This window comes from Colobus angolensis, unplaced genomic scaffold, assembly GCF_000951035.1.
Source record: "Colobus angolensis palliatus isolate OR3802 unplaced genomic scaffold, Cang.pa_1.0 Scaffold137, whole genome shotgun sequence".
Classification (NCBI taxonomy): domain Eukaryota; kingdom Metazoa; phylum Chordata; class Mammalia; order Primates; family Cercopithecidae; genus Colobus; species Colobus angolensis.
In genome coordinates this window covers 2,914,204-2,931,575 of record NW_012114455.1, presented here as the reverse complement: position 1 = coordinate 2,931,575, position 17,372 = coordinate 2,914,204, and the positions used below count along the sequence as shown (strand labels likewise).

General features: G+C 40.1%; 1 long non-coding RNA gene across 1 annotated transcript in view; it reads right to left on the bottom strand.

The window, feature by feature from the left end:
• The window catches only part of LOC105506489, a 68,093-nt gene extending 50,990 nt beyond the window's left edge, over positions 1–17,103 (bottom strand). The window contains exon 1 of the long non-coding RNA XR_001000931.1: positions 17,000–17,103. This is a non-coding gene — a long non-coding RNA (uncharacterized LOC105506489). The remainder of the gene's footprint in view (positions 1–16,999) is intronic.
• Between the last annotated feature and the right edge of the window lie 269 nt (positions 17,104–17,372).

Sequence of the window (17,372 nt, the reverse complement as noted above, 5' to 3'; positions counted from 1 at the left end):
CACATTATTAAAAAAGAGGGTTCTTCACAGATCTTTCCTGTAAAATTCCATCTTTATTCCTTGCTTCTACTAAAATGGTTGAGTGGATCTATTTATTATATACCAAATAGCTTCAGAAAAAGATTGTCCCACCACACTCTTGTCCTTCTATTTAGGGCACACTTTCCTAACAGTGAATCTCCTAATTTTAGCATCTTTTTCAATCTTGATATATTGAGAAATTTCCAAATCATCAAATGCTGGTTCCTTGTGCTTACCAGTTCTTTCTTTGATTCATCTCTTTTCTTTCCCATTTTACTATAAGCAACACAGAGAAACCAGGCTTTCAACACTTGCTTTGAAAATGTTTTTAGCTAAAACTCTAAGGGTATCACTTACAAGTTTGCTTTTCACATAACTGTAAGATATAATTCAGCCAAGTTTTCTGTCACCATATATCAAGGATTTCTTTCCTCTAGTTTCCAATCACATGTTTCTTATTTTCTACGAATCCCTTACCAGAATGTATTTAATGTTCTTATTTATAACAACATTAGATAGATAGATAGATAGATAGATAGATAGATAGATAGATAGATAGAGCTATTCTCTAAGACTATAAGAAGCTTTCTCTACAGTGCTCCTAACTTTTTTCTGAGCCTTTAACAGATAAAATCACCATATTTCTGCCAATTGTCTCTTCAAGGCAATTTAGGCTTTTTCTATCATGCACCTCAAAATTTCTCCAGCCTCTAGCCATTACCCAATTACAAAGCCACTTTCAAATTTTTAGACACTTGTTACAGCAGCACCACACTTCCCGTTACCAAAATCTGTATTGCAGTCCTAGGACTGGTGTAACAAATTACCACCAACTGGGTTCTTAAACCAAGAACAGAAATATATTATCTCACACTTCTGGAGGCCAGAAGTCTGAAATAAAGTGGTTGGCAGGACCATACCCCTCTAGAGTCTCTGGGAAACAATCTGTTCCATACCTCTTTCTTAGCTTTTGGTAGGTGCCAGCAATACTTGGCATTTCTTGGTGTGTAGCTGCATTACTTTAATCTTTGCCTCCATCTTCATATTGCCTTCTCCTCTGTGTATGTGTTTCACTTTGTTGGTTTGTTTTCTGTGTGTTTATCTCAAAATGCAACTCACTTTGCCTCTCTATTATAAGGATGCATGTGACTGAATTTAGGGTCTATCCAGATAATTCATGATAAGTTCCTCCTTTCAAGATTGCTAACTTAATCACATCTTTTGCCATATAAAGTAATGTTCATCAGTTTTGGGGATGTGGATATGGACATGTCTTTTGGGGGCCACTAATCAGCTCACTACAGATTAGATGGAATATATTTCTGAAGATAAAATTATAATCATGCATATTGGAATCATGATACATTTGCATCTTTTTAAGGAAAAGCTGACCTTTAGTCTGTTTATCTTTTTATTTCCTCCTGGATGACCTCCTACCTCTTTACTTAGAGCTAGTTCCAAAATCTTTTAAAATAATGATTCCTCAATTCCTGTACTGGAGCTTCCATATTTATTATTTCTTCCATACTTCATATCACTTGAATATTACTTTCAGCATATGATCTTGCCTCATATTTCACAAGAAAAATCAAGTCCACTCAGTACAAGTTGCTTAGGATTCTCTATTATCCATTAATTCAATTCATTCAATAAGATACCAAAACTCTTATAAGTGTTTAGGATATATTTGTAAATTAAAATTTTTTGAAAAGTTAACAAAGTCACATGTCCATAAGGAGCTTACATTCTGATATGGGGATAAAAACTAAACATAATAAATTGCTAACATATATGTTAAATGATGGTAAGTACTATGGTAAAGAATAAAGGGCATGAGGGGGTTCCTAGGGGCAGGAAAGAATAGGTATTAAAATGAGAGTTTTATGGGTCTATTGAGAAGGAGAAATTTTAGCAGGGAGATGATGAAATTAACTAGGTAGCTATCTTAAGGCAAAACCATTCAGTCATTGGAAAGGAATAGAGCAAAGGTCCTGTCATGAAAGGATACCTGATGTCTTTAATAATCAACAAGGAAGCCAGTGTGACTGTAGGAGAATAAGTAAAGTGGAGAGTGGTGGTAGATGAATTCAGAAAGAGAAGAGGAATGCAGAAAAGGCAGATCAAGTTGAGTCTTTCAGCAATTGTAAGGACCTGGGCTTTTACCCTGACAGAAATGAGAAGTCGTTCCAGAATTTTGAGAAGGGGGTGACATGATCTGATACTAATTTTTAAAGGACCGTCTGGTTGCTGAGTTAGAGTAGACTTTGGAGATGAGAAGGCAAGTGTAAAAGTAAGGAGACTGGGCCGGGCTTGGTGGCTCATGCCTGTAATCCCAGTACTTTGGGAGGCTGAGGCGGGCAGATCTTGAGTTCAAGAGATTGAGACCATCCTGGTCAACATGATGAAACCCCATCTCTACTTAAAAAAATTAAAAAATTAGCTGGGCGTGGTGTTGCATGCCTGTAGTTACAGCTACTGGGGAGGCTGAGGCAGGAGAATCTCTTGAACCCAGGAGGTGGAGGTTGCAGTGAGCTAAGATGGTGCCACTGCACTCCAGCCTGGTGGCAGAGTGACACAAAACAAAACAAAAAAAAAGCAGGGAGACTGGTTAGGAGGTAATCACAGTGAGTCAGGTGAGAGATGATGGCTCAGACCACGTGGTAGCTATAAAAGAGTAAGAAGTAGCTGGATTCTGGATATATTTTCACAGTAGAGCCAACAGAATTGCTGGTAAGGTAAAAAAAAAAAAAAAAAAAAAAAAGAGTTGATGATGACTTGAGCAGCTGGAAAGATGGAGTTATTCCCATCTGAGACTGAGAAGCTGAAGGTGAAGCAAATCTGAAAGTGAATGGAGATTTGTAGTTCGCTTCTGGATGAAATAATTTTGAGGGGTCTATTACACAGTCAAGTGGATAGGCTGAGGAGTTAGATATAGTAGTTAGATATATGAATCTAGATATACGAGTCCTAAGTGTGGGGGAGAGTCCTGGACTGGAGCTTCCATATTTCTTATTTCTTCCACATTTCTTCCATATTTCATATCACTTGCATATTTCTCCTACGAGTCCTTTCTCCTCTCAAGACCCAGAGAATTAGTACTTTTCTCAGTTCTAACACATAAGCTATGCCCTTGATCCCATTCTTCAGATCTCTACACTAATTTATTTACTTAGCTATTTTCTGCTTTCTTTTGAACCACAAAGCCTCTAGTTCTACTCTGGCTGTTTTACCTGAGCCTAGAATCAACTCAAGGCTTTTCTATCCAACTCCATCCCCTTCTACCTAAATTACACAGAAAGTTTAAAATCTCTGTTATTCCTAATTTGTCCTCTTCCTTGACTGTGTCTGTCTCCTGTCTTGCAAGGTTCAAAATATGGAGAGCGTTGTTGTCTACGTTTGATGTCTCTCATTTCCCTGCCTGGACTGTAAAACAGTGCACCCCTGAAGGACTTCCTTTAGTCCAAGATCACAGTTTCATACATTGATTTTTTTAAACTGCCACCACACTATGAATATGACAAACAGTAGACAATCATCTCCTTTATCCAATGACAATCTTCCCACATTAGAAGGAAGACATAGGTGTGGTTCCAAGCAGTAGCAATGTTAAAAAGGGATTTGATGCTTTAGAATTAGCTGGAAGAATCGTACAGCCTCTCCTATTGCCTCCCTCTATTCCACCTACAGTAGCCTCCTTGATAACCTCAAATACTCCAAGCTCCAGCCTCAGTGCCTTTGAATGTTCTGTCCATTCTTTCTGGCACTCTTCTCTCCCCAGACATCCCCGTAGTTCACTCTGTCACTTCACACAGGTCCTTGCTCAAATATGCATACAACAGAGAGGGCTTCTCCACCATTTTGTCTAAACTAGAAACTATCACTTCCCACCTTTTACCTGCCTTTCCCCCCTTCATCAGCGTTTTTAATACCTGACATTTCATGTAGTTGGGTGTTGGTTTTATCTGACTCTCCACACTGGAATGTAAACTCCATGAGAGGAGGGACATTGTCTCTTCTGTTTGCTGATGTGTTCCCAGCATTTCAAATAGGGCCTGACACATAATACAGCATAATAACTATTTGCTACATGAATGCGCTTGCAGCTGAGGGATCCTGACAGATGTAACAGGTCTTGTGTCCAACAAGCTGGGAGAAAATCTGACCAATATACACCCTGAATTTCCTCCATCCTTGCTTTCCCTGATGGCCATTAGGACACTACATTGGACGACAACTGAAATGAAAAATCAAGGAGAACAGCAGGACTGAAAAGTAAAATTCCTTTTTACTTCAAGTAAGTCTTATAAAGGATCCAGAATTCCTAGTTTATCTGAGAGAGCACCTAAGGTGGGAATATCCATCATTCCTTCAAGGATACCTCAAACAAACAAAAATCAAACAATCAAAAGCGGCTTGCAATGCATATGTAGATTCAGGATAAGTTTTGTTTTATCCACCTTTCCTGCCATGCCTCCCTTCCAACAACAAACTTATCTTTCCATTACAAAAATTCAGGAGCCACCACTATTGAAAAGGTAAGTAAGAGACAGTCTGACTTAGTTGAGCATGGGGAAGCTGTTTCAAAATTCAGATCGAATAAGAAAGGCAGCTCAAGTGTAGGGATGGAGAGGTTCTGAGGTTCACTAGAGGAAAGAGAATTGACAAGGGTGGAGTTTAAATGAGAGCGATTAGGACAGAGGAGGAGGAAAACTTAAACGGTGTCTAAGAACCAAGATTCTGAGAAGGTGAATGGAGAAGTCTCCTACTAATGGATGTTATTTTCAACCTTCAGTTCTTCATATAACAAAGACTCTCTAGGAGACTGCCTCTTTGCCCCCACACCAAGCTGCCCCTTCACTTCCTACCAGCATCACATATAAGCCATGATGCATGTGGCTCATTTTCTTTGAGCTTTTATGAGGTTTTGGTTGGTAAGACCATCCCACTGTGTTCACATTCTGTTTACCTACAATACCACTATATGGCATTCAGTCGAAGGGCATTTGAAAAGTGGAATGAAAAGAAATGAAAGCTTGTCCTCACCTTGAATTACATGTCAGGAGCTGAAATTAGATCCCACCCACTGAGAAGGGAGAGCCTGTGTCACCCAACAAAGCTCAGCCCCCTTGGTGCATCCAAAGTTTCACATCCCTGCCCCCTGGGCTTTGGCACCAGGGGTTCCACGGCTGTGCCCAGGATGAAAGCACTGTCCTCAGCTTGCTCTGAGGCAAAAACAGCCTGCTTTTAATTAGAAGCAGGAACCGTTGTTAGATTTCTATTTTTCTATCTTTTTTTTTCTATGCTCGATGGCATGATGTGTGTTACATATTTAATTAAAGAGGATCTAATGAGTACTTCTAACAGCCCTGGGGTCAGAAGAGCCACTGCAGAGATTCATGCAAATGAGCCAGGCTTTATTGCTTCCCTAGTGAGCAGCAGTGATGTTGTCCAAAATGGCAGAGTCAGAGGGGAGCCCATCAGCTTCCCAACTTACACAGGAAAAACCCGAGGGGAGGCAAACAAAGAGGCAGGGTGGAAAATTTGGAGGCTTTGTGTCTAGGCCCAGAAATAAGTCTAAATATATAATAGTGATAAGTCTAAACTTTTGAAATAAAGTGTACAAACAAGCCAGTTGGGGCAATGGCCTAGACCAGACAACAACCGAAAAGAACAAAGACTCAACAAACAGGGACACACTTTTTGACATAGGAGGATAATTAGAAGAGTGAAAAAAGGAGACATAAAACAAAATATGCTAGGTCACAAGTCATTTGAATTTTATTTTATGGAAATGAGTCACTAAACGTGCTTGCTTCACCAGGCTCTAGTCTTTTTTTTTTTTTTTTTTTCCTGAGACAGAGTCTGGATCTATCACCAGACTGGAGTGCAGTGGCGTGATCTCAGCTCACTGCAACCTACGCCTCCCAGGTTCAAGCAATTCTCCTGCCTCAGCCTCCCAAGTAGCTGGGACTACAGGGGCACACCACCACACCCAGCTAATTTTTGTATTTTTAGTAGAGACAGGGTTTTACCACGTTGGCCAGATGGTCTTGATCTCTTGACCTCGTGATCTGCCTCCCCTGGCCTACCAAAGTGCTGGGATTACAGCACACTCTATTCTTAAACCTGTTATAGCACTTGCCTTGTGAGTTACCAACAGACATAGCTATATCCCCATTATAATCTGAACTGACTCCTCAGCACGGAGGACCTGGTATCTCTGTGCTCCCATGACTCCTACTAACTCCTTCCATGATACCAGGTATCCCACTATATCGTAATTGCCTGTTGAGTTTCTGTCTACACTGAGTGAGTGTAGGTCGATTGAGTGCAAGGATTTTGTTCATTTTTTTTCTCCATTTTACTTTTGTTTTGTTCATGCCTAGTGTCTAGCACAGTGCCTGGAATATAATATGACCTCAATTAGTTATTATTGAATGAATGGACGATCCTAATGTAATCAGTTTGATTTGAGGTTATTCTCAGCATACCTAGGGCATCCAAAACAAAGGCACACTTCCAGTTTGTCCCTGCAAGCACTAAAGAGTTGTTTAGACTTTTACTGAGTCTACACTTTGGCAAATGGAGAATGACGTCATATTGTGTATTATACCAGAAGACTTTTAAGAAACTACTCTTTACCTAAGAGACAGAATAAGAATTTTAATGCATTGTCCTTTATTGGAACGCTGTTTTGAAAATAAAATGTAAATATTAAAGACATTTTTGAGATAATAGGAAGATAATTGATATTAGATGAAATTCAGAAAGTATTTTTGTTAGATGATAATGGAATTGAGTTATATAGAAGACTGTTTTATGGTAATTTTTAAATGTAGCTATGAATTCTTTCACAGTCACATTGAAGAGGGGGGATCTTTGTCCCTTCCCCTTGAATATGAGTGTGTTTATGCCTACTTTGACTGTCAGGGTTCAGTGGAACTGATGATTCATGGCTTCCCAAGTGATACCAGAAAAGTCCATGCAGGTTCCATCTGTTTCTCCTAGAACATCCTTCTCTGAAAGTCCCTTTCTTAAGAGGCTCCCATTCTGAGCCCAAACACCACGATGTGAGATGCCTCCCTTTCACAACTGTGCCCAGGATGAGAGTATAGGAAGGGCAAATATTTGACTATTCCAGTCCACAAGCCCAACTAAACCCAAAGTTTGAGCCATTCCTGAGCGTATTTGCTCACAATCTTCCAGATAATTTCAGTCGCCAGACATGTGAATACTCCTGGCTGGAATTCCAGATATTGGAATTTCTGGGGACAAGCCATTCCTCTGTGCATTATTGATGCAGAGAATGAGTGTAATGAAACAGTAGTTACTTTGTACCATTAAGTTTGGAGTGGTTTGTTAAACAGAAAAAGTAACTAAAACTGTCCCCATGATATCTTTAACTTAGTTTTAAATGGTTCCAAATAAATGTGGGTAAAGATAGCCAGATAGATAGGTTGAACTAATTCAATAGAACATTGATAATTGTCAAATCTAGATGCAAATATATTGTTATTTGTTGAAATGTTTTTCCAACCATTCTGTAAACTTGAAAATTTTCATAACAAAGTTTTTGTTAGAGTACTTTTAAAAATCTTTCTTCACCCACCCCCAAGTTCTTTTTGTCACAGAAATCTACATTTATGACTCACGTATCTCTTTGATCTCTCAGAAATCTCTTTCTCCTGCTTCCCTCAGAGCCATGTCCTTGGGTGTCTGTGCTTTTCCCAGTGAAAGCAAGAAAAACTTTCTCTCTTCTTTGGTATCTGTTATTTTACAAGGCAGAGGGATTATTAAGAATGTAAATACTAATATTAATACATACTTTTTCAAATTAACAAAATAATTTTTAAAAATTTTAGAAACTACTATGATTAGTAAAACAGAAGACTTTCATTAAATGTAATGTTTTTTGGTAAAACTACAGCAAAAACTCCCTGCATTCAAAAGTTAAAATTTTCTGAAGCAGTGCTATAGATTACTATTCTCGTGAAAAGATAGCAAAGCATGTTTTTAACTGATTACAAGGCAAATCAAAACCAAAAATAGGAGAAAATGATCTGATCAAAAATGTTTCTTTCTCTATCCTCTCAACCCCATATTTCCTTTACTGCATGATTCACTCTTAATAGCCCAACAGAAATACTTTCCTCCTTTATCAACCCCGGTCACCTCCCCAAATAATTGTACCCTTTATCTCTTGAAGAGCCCTGCTCCCCTGAGGGGCAGAACCAGGGTGAACCTTGGAATCCCAATTCTGTTATAGACAAAATCCCTTACATCTTTGATACTTTCTTTAAGTACTCCTTCCCATGTGGCCACATAAATTGAAAACTACTTTTCTCCTTGATAACATCACTTCTTTCCTATATATCCTTTCCAATAACATGAAGAAGAGGAAGAGGAGGAAGAAGAGGAGGAGGAGGAAGAAGACGACGAAGAAGAAGAAGAAGGCGGAGGAGGAGGAGAGGGGGAGGGGTAAGGGGAGGAGGAAGGGAAAGCGGGGGACAGGGAGGGGGAGGAGAAAGAAGGAGAAGGAGAAATAGAAGAAAAAATAGAAGAAGAAGCAGAAGGAGTAGCAAGCTACTTTTCACTGAGAACATACCATATAGTGGGTTTTATACTACTCTCTTTTAATAATTATTTTAATCGATCATCACAGCAATCCCATGAGGTGAGTTCACCATTATTGCTACTTTAGAGATAAGGAGACTGAGCACAGGGTTACTGAATGGCTTATCCATAGCCACCCAGCTGTGAAGTGACAGAAACAGGATAGAAACCAGGTAGTCTGATGAAGAACCCATGCTTGTAACCATTACACACATTGTCTTCTTCAGAGATCTCTCCTAGTAAGCTCTATTTCTCCACTCTACCACCCCGATCCTGGACACCCAGAACCAGAAGGGATCAGATTGTGCACACTGCAGCGTCCAGAACAGTGTCCCTCACCATCCCCAGACATCTGCTGCTACTTGAGGCTCATATCATAATGTCCTCACCATCAACCAAGCTTCAGGACACTCACAGCTTCTCCCTTGACATCAGCATGTGAATTCCATTATGCTTCTGCCATCTTTCCCTGACCTTGTGTGCCAACATTTATTCTGATGATCTCATAACTCTCTAGCACCTTCAGAGACTCCCTGATCTATCTACCATCACAGCCACACATCACCACCACTCAGGTTCTTGCACTTGCAACCACTTTTTAAAAATGATTTCTCTCTTCTTATTCTCTACTTCTCCTTCACTGTCACTTCTGTTGAACTGGGTTTCTTTCCTAGGCACAACTTCCAGTAACCATGCCATTCTTTATTCCCTTGTAACTCCATTCCTCGCTCATTCCTCTTCCTACTCACCTTGATGTTATATGTAGTCATTTCACCACCACCTTCCAATACCTCACTTTCTGTGACATTTTCTTCTTGATAGTTCTCAACTTCAGTAAACTACCCTTTGCTTTTTCTATTCGTCCTCCAAGGCTGTAAAATGCAACTAGGGAATTGCGTGAAAACGTGTTTAATTTTTGTTAGCCATTTTGCTAAAAGGTTAACAAGTCATTTGAATTGAACTCAGCTGACCTTTCCATCTCATCTTAACCTCATAACCTCCTTATCTCATATCACCTCCACATTTCATTCTCCCTGGTAGTTGCCTATGTTTCTATTTCCTCATCCATCCAGCCCACCCATTTTCTCGCCCATCTCATCCCACACGTCTCACTCCCAGGTGATCCTGAAAGTTATGTACTTGACCTGCCATGAGCCCAGAATGCCCCTCCTTTCTTCACTCTCACATTCAAAGCTCCTACACAGAAGCAGTCCATGATTCCTCTTAAAACAAAGCTCACCACCTAGGTTGTTTTCCTACCACTTTCTCGTTTCACAAAGATCTTGCTGTATCAAAAATCCCCCCCACTTTGTCTCATAGCTTGAGCCATTCTCTCTGCTTTAGCTGTTGTGTTTCATTTACGAACATATTTCTATCTCTCTTTACCTATAAAAGAAAATTCCCTTCTGCTGTCTTGCTTATCTATCTCTGGTTATGTTTAAACTGCTACTTGGCCCCTCAAAAAAGTTGTGTGCCCCCTCAGTGAAGAAGACTGCATTCCTTTCCTAACCATCCATTAACTCGTTGCAAGATAGCTTCCTCTTATCAGTCTCTCAGAATGGTTCTCCCAAGGATGCCAGTGATCTCTACATCACTAAGCCAGCAATGGTTTATCAGCCCTCATTTCCTGATTTTCTAAAGAATGTAAAATCTTTCATTATTCTCTTTCTCATGAAATTTTATTCCACATGGGTCTCTTGTTCTCTTTCTTTCTTCTCTTTCTTTGTAATTCCTCTTTCTCAAAAAAAGACTCCTGAGGTCTTTTATCATCTGGTTCCATTAGATCCCTTGCTTTTTCTAAGCTCCTGCAAATTGGCACCTCTATGCAAATTTACATGCAAATGCTTATTTTCAGCTTCTGCCTACTTTCCCTGGATCTCCATTCTGGAATTGCCAAAGTGCTCCCGGATATCTCCATAAACTGCGCACAATTTAAGACCCAACATCAAAACCTGGGCCCCCAAACAAAGTTTTTACCATAACTAGCTGATTGCTGTGTTTGAGACCACACATTCCTCAGTACAATAAAGCACCGAGTTCACAAATTTTGCTTTGGCACTCCCACTCCTACTGAATTCTCTCACTAGCCCTCTACCTGGACGTCAATAGCACATACAGTGCGGCTGTCGTCATAGCACTACTCTGCTCAAGAGCCTTCAAAGGCTCTCTACTGCCACCACATCAAACCCAACATTTTTGAACTGACTGTCAATTTCTTCCATGTCTTATGTACCCTAATTTTTCAGCATTATCTCATCTTTTATTGTGCACTTATTCGCTTACCTGATAGACCAGTGTTTGAAAAGTTTAAATTATATGAAAACAGTGTGTCAACATCGTTTATAAAACAATGGTGTCTATTGCAACATACCTCTAAATATTCCACAGGAGAGTGTAGCGATTAAAGGCATGGGTACTATCATCATAATAAAGCAGTTTAGAGTCCTAGTTCAGCCCATTTGGAAGTTGTATGCCTTGGGAAAATTATATAATCTCTCTAAGCTTCAATTTTCTCATCTATAAAATGGGTGCTTTTAAGAATTAAATGAAATAGTGCAAGCAAAGCGCTGCCCAGAGTACCTAGCATGTAAGTAATAGTTTAAATGTTTACTGTTGTTGCCGTGTCAAATTGTTTTATAATAGTATCTTTGCTACTTTAATCTGGGCCCCACCCAGAGCTGGCCTCATCCCAAACCAACTGCATAAGCAAGCAATGCATTTCTATAACAGAGAATTGGGACTGAGTCTCATCAGCCAGTGTTCTATTGTCTTTGGTTGGAAGAAACTAACCATGTAATTTATAATCTCTCACTTTTCTGGAGGTCACTTAATTTGATGAGTCCAAAGCCAATAAAACCAGAAAATGAGCATCTGAATGTTCTGAGCAGTGAAATAGAAGCCCAAGGTAGCTCCCTTGCTCAGTGGAGGTTTTTTCATTGGTGTTCTCTGTTCTAACTCTTTAACCCCCAACCAGCTGACCAGGTTCCTTCTGAATGGGAATCAAGTATCTGAGTTCTAAATCTGAATATACCAGGAGATCTGTGTGCGACCAGGTTGAAGTAAATACATTTTCTAGGCTTCAGTTTTCTTATGTGTAAAATTTAAAAAAAAGAAAATCAGAAGAATTTCCCCCACTCTCACCTAAAATCCCCAAGAATGGCACATGTTAGGTATTCAGCAAACAATGTGCTCAGTGAATAAATAGCTGCTATGAGGCCAGATGAGTTATTAAGAGCAATCACCCTTCAAAATATGAAACAATAATTTAAATCTATATCACAAGTTATTAAATACCAGATGATAGGTACCCCGGATGCCCAGGTTCAAAGGATTTAAGCATTTCACGACACCTCTTCATCTTCCCAAAGTCCTCAGCCTCTCATAAAAGCCTTTCCTAAACTCTTTATGGCAGTAGTGCGCAGAAAAAAGCAGGGCAGCCATCTGAGTGAGCCAGTCTCTGTACATTGCCAGCACTTGGGGATCTAACTAAATATCAATAATTTCTCCAGGATGCCTGTTACTCATTCCGTTTAGCATTTAATGAGGTTATAGAGCGAGGGAGGTCTGTGATGCAGCGAGAGCTTCTGGCTCCTGTCACCTGGTCTGTCTGCTCCTTATGTAACCCCAGCCTGCAAGCAGGCCCAGAGGTGCCTCCCTTGCACGCAAGCCCCTGAGCTCGCTCTGATTGGCTCCAGAAGTCTCGGCCCTCTCGGCTGAGAGGCAATGACTAAGGTAAACCTTGGCACCACAAACCCCACAGCCATAAATTTCACTTACATCTAGTAAAACACAGGCATCCAATTAAACCCATAATCCTATAAACTTGCCAGCAATCAAGCTCACAGTTTAAAATGAAGACGGACAGGTGTACTCAATCAATACCATCGAGGTTACAGCCTGCATTTTGTAGGCTGCTCCTGTGTTGAATCTTGTTCTTGTTGCTGTTTGTTTTCTGCCTGGGAGGAAATAACTCTTCTGTTACATTGCCCTGTGCATTGGAGTGCAGCTAAACCCTGAGGCCAGCCAGATGTGGAATGTGCAAGAGCAGAGAGGCCCTTCCTTGGTGTGGTCCCGCTCTGCACCCAACTCCATGCCCCCCAGCCTGGAGGGCTACTCTCTGGCCAGACCAATGACTTAGACTCCAGTTGCCTCTAAGATATAAAGGTAATTTTCTCAGCCTGTGATGGGGATCTCTGCCCCAGGGGCATCTGACTGTTCCATGGATTTCCTTGACCCTCTAGCCGCCATCATGGGCTGCTACCCACCGGGAACAATTTACCCTGTGTTGGATTGCTATGGTTATCCAATTTACAGGGGAGTTGATATAAGGATTAACATTTGAAAGAGTATTTTAAAAAAGTTCATCGGTTAACATTTCAACAGGCAACAGGCCCCTGAAACTACAAGGGGAGAAGCTGTGCGTGACTCCCAGCAGCTTTCCCCAGATGCATCTACAGTCTCTCCATCTTCCACCATCTCCTTTATTGACTCCATGCTTCTCTCATTCTTTCCCTTCTGTGTGACTGTCACTCTCTTCCCCTTCCTCTATAGATACCTTCTTTGTTTCCTCTCACTCTTTATTGACTTGACCAACACATGAGCAACATCTACTCTGTGTATGCCTCTATTTGCATCGTCCCTTTTCTTCCTCCACCCCTGCCCAAAATAACCTGACCTCACCTGATTATTAAATGAAAGTGAAGTTATAGCTTTATTTTCAACAGTATCACATTTTTAATAAGAAGAAAGTGTCTATACATGCCTCTCCATACATTTCCTTGATGATGAATTATCTCTCAAAATTTTTCTTACCTCTCTTATCAATTGAAATAAAGATTCCTAATGGAAAATGTAAATGATCAGTAAAGGAAAACACATCTAACAAACAGACCAGATCTGACCTTTGCTAGAATCAAAAGAGATTTTGGTGGCTAATGACTTTTTTGTCTGCAAATTCTAAATGATGTTCCTAGTCGGGCTTTCTGACTATTGGCTTCCCTGATGTGGATGTTCTCTGTTGGCTCGGGTATCAGGGCCCAGCATTTGCCAAGTCTTGTTCATTATCCTGGGGGCATGAGTCATTACAACATACAGAAGAAATGTTCCTGGCAGAATGCAAGTCTGATATCTGCAAGTAACAACATCAAAGAGATAGGAAGGCATTGGAAGAAATCCAAGCCTATTTCTCATGTAGGCATCTATGTTTCTCTTGTCCACAGTTCAGGCAATTCTTGAAGTTGAGGTTTAAAAAAAAAGTGGTTAGGTGGCATAAAAATGATTGCTAAGAAAATCCAATCATGTAGCAATATTCTGTCTTAAAATATACAACTCACACTCATTAAAAAATTATGTATATTCTCATACCAACATGATGTTGCTGAACCATGATCCTCACTGGTTAGATCCTCACGCTGGAAGATAACACAAGAACAAGTCTGTTTTTACACTCTCTACCTGCCAACAGGTAAACCAGATAATAAACCCTACCTGGTCCAAGTCAAGGAAGCTGATTGGAAAAACGTGACTACAAAATAGGTCCTCAAACGTCAGAGACATCAGACTAAAATGCTTCAACTAACCCTAACCTGGTGCTTCAACTCACATACTTTTGTTGAATTTTTGAGACAGCCTCATGTCTTTAATATTATTGCTATTCCCGTTTTGTGGGTGAAATGTCATGGCCAGAAACGAGATATAAACATGATTTATGCACCATGCTGCCCCTCCTGGGCTTGGACCGACTTGACATGGATGAGAACTAGTCTAAATGCCATTGGCAAGTGGGCAAAAGATGGAATTATCCAGCACACTTGGTGCCGGAAGAGTAACTGAGCAGCTCTTTTCCCCTCCTGCCTCTCCAAACCTGGAGACAGGGATAAACCCTGCAAAGAGGGTAGACTTCAGCTAGTGTGGATAATCTCCTTCAGACACTGGTGGAAGGGGAATATATAGATATATATACTCTGTCATTAAAATAACCCCGTTTTTCTAAGCTGCTAATAGGATTATTCGAAATGTTTAAAGCAAAATCCCAAAGCCTGTTATTGGTTTGCCAAAGAAACGCTAAGTCCTTTTTTTAAAAAATTTAATCTTTCTATGAATGTTGATTCTGAGTCAGGAAAACAAATGGGCACCAGTTTCTTAGCCATGCCAGGCACTCAGCATCCAAGGACTTCTTGAGTCTAGTGTGCTTCCCCAGTATTTTCACTAGGCATTGGTCCTTCCTTTGGGCACCTCCTCTTCCTCTCCCTGCCTGGACTGCCTGGCTCCTTCCTTGCACCCCCACAGAAACATGGAATGCATCAAATGCCAGCTCAGCAAGCCTTCCTAAGGTATCTGTGCAGATGCAGATAGTAATTCATTCTTCCACTTCACACTCAGTTGGAATGGTAAGAACATGCAGTTGCCTGAAGGTTATTTTTTAAGTGCTCTTTAGTCACTTCAAGTTAGCATGTTTTCTCCATTAGTGAGATTTTAAGGAATTTGAGGACTAAGATTTCTGTTTCTTTATTCTGGATTATGCTATCCCTCTCTCTCAACTCCAATTCTCCATCACCACCACACCTCATAATATGGTTTGGATCCGTGTCCCCACCCAAATACCATATTGAAATGCAACCCTGAATGCTAGAGGTGGGGCCTGGTGGGAGGTGATTGGATCATAGGGGCAGTTCCTGATGATTTTGCACCATTCTTTTGGTGCTATTCTCATGATAGACTTCTCACGAGATCTAGTTGTTTAAAATTATGTGGCACCTCCCCCATCTCTCTTCCTCTTGCTCTAGTCATGTAAGACAAACCTGCTTCCCCTTTGCTTTCTGCCGTGATTGTAAGTTTCCTGAGGCCTCCCTGCTGAAACTGGAGTCCTTATATCCTTCTACTTGATGGGTCTCACATATTGCAGTTAATGGTAGGAAACTACAGTTCTATAATTACAGTTACAGAAATTATAGTATATACTTATATTACTTCCCCCATACCTTAATTTATATAGTTGGCTAGCCATTATGCTTCCTGTATGACCTGCGGAACCGTGAGCCAATGAAATCTATTTTCTTTACAAATTACCCAGCTTCAGGTACTTCTTTACAGCAATGCAAGAATGAATTAATACACTTCATGAATACCCCATGTGTTGGCATATGCACAATACACAGTGCTGATTGATTAGGAGGAGAGTGCAAGGGTCAGGGGTCAGCCTTGGCAGAAGGAACTGCTTTTATTCTGAAATTGTGATCATAAGTTCAATTAAACATTATGGAACATCTTTTTGAAAGAGAGCATCCAAGCAAATAAAGACTAAAGAGTGAGTTGCATAGAGATATAATATCTAGAGTGGTCAAACACTTGTAAACATAGGTTTACAAGGTCTTTTATAGAAGTTATTTATGAAAGGCAGAGCAGAGCACCTCTCCAGGTAGATAAATCACTCCGGCATGTTTCTTCTGCCTCATCTCTTATTTCCTTTCAGTCTCCATCCTCTTTCTCACCTATATGCCCTATGCCATGGCCACTAATATTACTGAGTATGGCTTAAATATCACCTCTTGTATGAATACTTTCTCTGACCACTGTCTACACTCCCCACACCTCCACATGCCCTCTGACAGCTGGACAGCTGTCTCTCCTGCATCCAAGTTCACATGACACTTTGAGTTGAGCTCTACTTGTTCTTGTATTATAATCAGTTCTTATTCATTTAAAAAATTTCCAATGCCAAGAACATAAAGTAGGACCATAGAGCACATAATAAGCATTTAGTGAACATTCAAGGTAAGAGTTGCTGAATGAAGTAGACCAGTAAGTCTTATTTCTCCTAAGCTGGGTTCTACCACCATGTCATTCTCCTTTATGTTTCTACTCGGAATACAAACTGCTGAAATTGGAGACCTTCCCTCCTTCTACCTGATGGACCTCCCATTTTGCGATTAATGGTAGGAATTACAGTTCTATAATTATAGATACAGAAATTATAGTGTATAATTCTATAATAATAGAATATATTTAATAATATAATTATATAATAATAGAATATATAATAGAATTATATTTCTTTTTAGACTATTAGTTCCCTCTTTGCCTTATTATATATATACTCACACACACACAAACTCTAGCATGATATAGTTGCATTCTGCCTATGTGGATGGGGAAGTCCTCTTGGATTGTGTTTGAAGGGTTAGGTAATTTGTCTGAGAGATATGGGGAGAAGAGTTGATATTATGGAGAAAGAGGCAATTAACATCATAGAGTCATTAAATTGATAATGGAAGAAAGCACTGATTTACATTTCCCCCAAAGCAATATGGGTGCCTTAAAATAGGAGATAGTCAGTAATGAAAACAACAAAAAAAATTGAACATACCCATTTTGTAGACCCCTTGGGTCTGGATTTCAGTAGAATCTGCATCTTGGGAGGACTCTGAGTGAGTCTGCTACACTCCGATGCCTGTGTTTTCAGAGCTAAGTGGCGAGCAGGAAGAGATGGCAGACGTGCCAAGAGGGGAAGGGGAAGTTAAAGTGCCAAGAAAAGCAAATTGGAAAAGGGGCTACTCAGTCAGAACTAGCCAAAAAAATATCTCGGGTTGGGGGACAGCTGGAGAAGAAGACATTGGTTTTTTGATCAGGCAGTTCATCTTATATTAAGAAAACAGAAACCATCACATATAAAGCCCCGCATCCTCTAAACATCATGTGGGCAAATACATTTCTCTTTTATTTATCTTCTTCTTCCCTCA